Source organism: Parus major, chromosome 2 (genome assembly GCF_001522545.3).
Source record: "Parus major isolate Abel chromosome 2, Parus_major1.1, whole genome shotgun sequence".
In the NCBI taxonomy this organism is placed as follows: domain Eukaryota; kingdom Metazoa; phylum Chordata; class Aves; order Passeriformes; family Paridae; genus Parus; species Parus major.
In genome coordinates, this window is record NC_031769.1 from 739,494 (window position 1) to 741,594 (window position 2,101).

Sequence of the window (2,101 nt, forward strand, 5' to 3'; positions counted from 1 at the left end):
CCTGAGGGAGCTGGGAAGGGGCTGGAGAATTCCTGAGGGAGCTGGGAAAGGGCTGGAGAATTCCTGAGGGAGCTGGGAAGGGGCTCAGCCTGGAGCAAAGGAGGCTCAGGGGGGATTTCTGGCTCTGCACAAGTCCCTGGCAGGAGGGGACAGCCAGGGGGGTCGGGCTCTGCTCCCAGGGAACAGGGACAGGAGGAGAGGGAATGGCCTCAGGCTGGGCCAGGGGAGGCTCAGGTGGAAACTGGGAAAATTCCCTCCTGGAATGGGCTGCCCAGGCCTGGCCCAGCTGCCCAGGGCAGGGGTGGAGTCCCCATCCCTGTTAGGATGTGACATCCCTGTGGATGTGGCACTTGGGGACAAGGTCAGGGCTGGCATTGGCAGAGCTGGGGTTGGTTTGGCTCGATGGTCTCTGAGGCCTGAGAGTGCTGGAACCGACTTGGGCCAACCCATCCCATGAGAAGCTGAAAACTCTGGTGCCAGGCTGGGAGAGCTGGGAATGTTCCCCTGGAGAGGAGAAGCTCCAGGGAGAGCTGAGAGCTCCTTGCAGGGCCTGAAGGGGCTCCAGGAGAGCTGGAGAGGGACTGGGGACAAGGGATGGAGGGACAGGACACAGGGAATGGCTCCCACTGCTTGGATGGGATATTGGGAATTGGGAATTCCTGGCTGGGATGGAATTCCTGTTTGGGATGGAATTCCCAGAGCAGCTGTGGCTGCCCCTGGATCCCTGGAAGTGCCCAAGGCCAGGCTGGACAGGGCTTGGAGCAGCCTGGGATGGTGGGAGATGTTCCCACCCATGGTAGGAGGTGGAACAGGATGATCCTCAAGACCCCTTCCAACCCAAACTATTCCATGATTCTGTGATTCCAATGGTTTTATGCAGCACACCTTCTCCAAGATATTTCCTCCCTTCCTTCACATCAAGGAAAGGTAGAGCAGGAGTCAGGCTCAGAGAGTTTCTCCCAGAAAATCCCTGGATAGATTGGAAGCTCTGTTAAATACAAGAGAGCTGCTGCACAAAGCGGAGAAATGCTGAAATTTAGGATTATGCTTCCAAAATATCCAGCCAAAGGTTCATTCCCAAATGAACCATCCTGATTCCAGCACAGATACCCCAAGCCATCATCTTTTCCCTGGAAAAAATAAAAAAATCCCCCCAAATCCAAATGCAACCTTGTATTTATTTTTTTAGGGTCCAGTTATTTGTACAACTGAGTCCCCTACTGGCTTCCCTTAAAAAGCAGGATCCAAGCCACAGTAGCTTCCACAAATTCGGGAAGAATGACCCCTTTCAGGTGGGAAAAAAAAAAATTATTAAAAAATAAATAAAGGCGACATTTATCAGCGGGGACTGTGAAGAGGCTGTTCCCAGCCTAAGCTCACTGGGGCTCGGGGATAAGCCCAGGCTTAACTTTCAGCATGCACTTAAGTCTCATTAGGGTGCTTAAAGGTTTTCCTGACCACGGGGTGTGGAGCAGGGACGGCTGTGTCCCAAAGCCGGGGACAACGGGGCCCTTATCCCAGCCGGGAGCTGGGAATGCCGAGGTAATATAAGAAAGCATAAATAATTAAACACAGAGCCTCACTCAGGCCCAGAGCTCCTACAAAGCCACATTTATAAGGAATTCATCCCCCTTCCACAATTCCCTGTGGTACTGGCACTGGGAAGAAAATCCTTGACCTGTCGCACTGGGGACTTGGAACGAGGGAAGGTGACAGGCACCGGATCTTTCCTCCTCCCTGCTGTCCACCTATCCAAGGAAAGTAGGGCAGGCGCTGGAAAATCATCCAATGGATTGAATTTTTTGGTGCTCATTCCGTTTATATCCACTGAGGAGCTGCCGTGTTGAAAGGCTGCCCATGAAAGATTGGATATTCCCACCACGGCAAAGCTCTAAGGGTGAACTGTGGATTTTTTTGGAGATTGGGATATATTTGGCAGGAATTTGTTCCTCTCTTGCCTGTTCTGAACTTCAGGAGAGACACAATTCCTGTTTTTACTAATCCTGTGCTGACTTCAAGCTCCCAAGCAACAATAAAATAACCAGGGGAAAAGTTATCCCTAAAAATCCCAGCATGTGCATGGATGGATGGATGATGGATG

At 52.0% G+C, this 2,101-nt stretch overlaps 1 protein-coding gene across 1 annotated transcript in view; it reads right to left on the reverse strand.

Moving 5' to 3' along the window:
- Positions 1–2,101, reverse strand: part of PTH1R (parathyroid hormone 1 receptor) — an 88,579-nt gene that overhangs the window by 10,155 nt on the left and 76,323 nt on the right. The gene's annotated exons all lie outside the window — the stretch shown is intronic.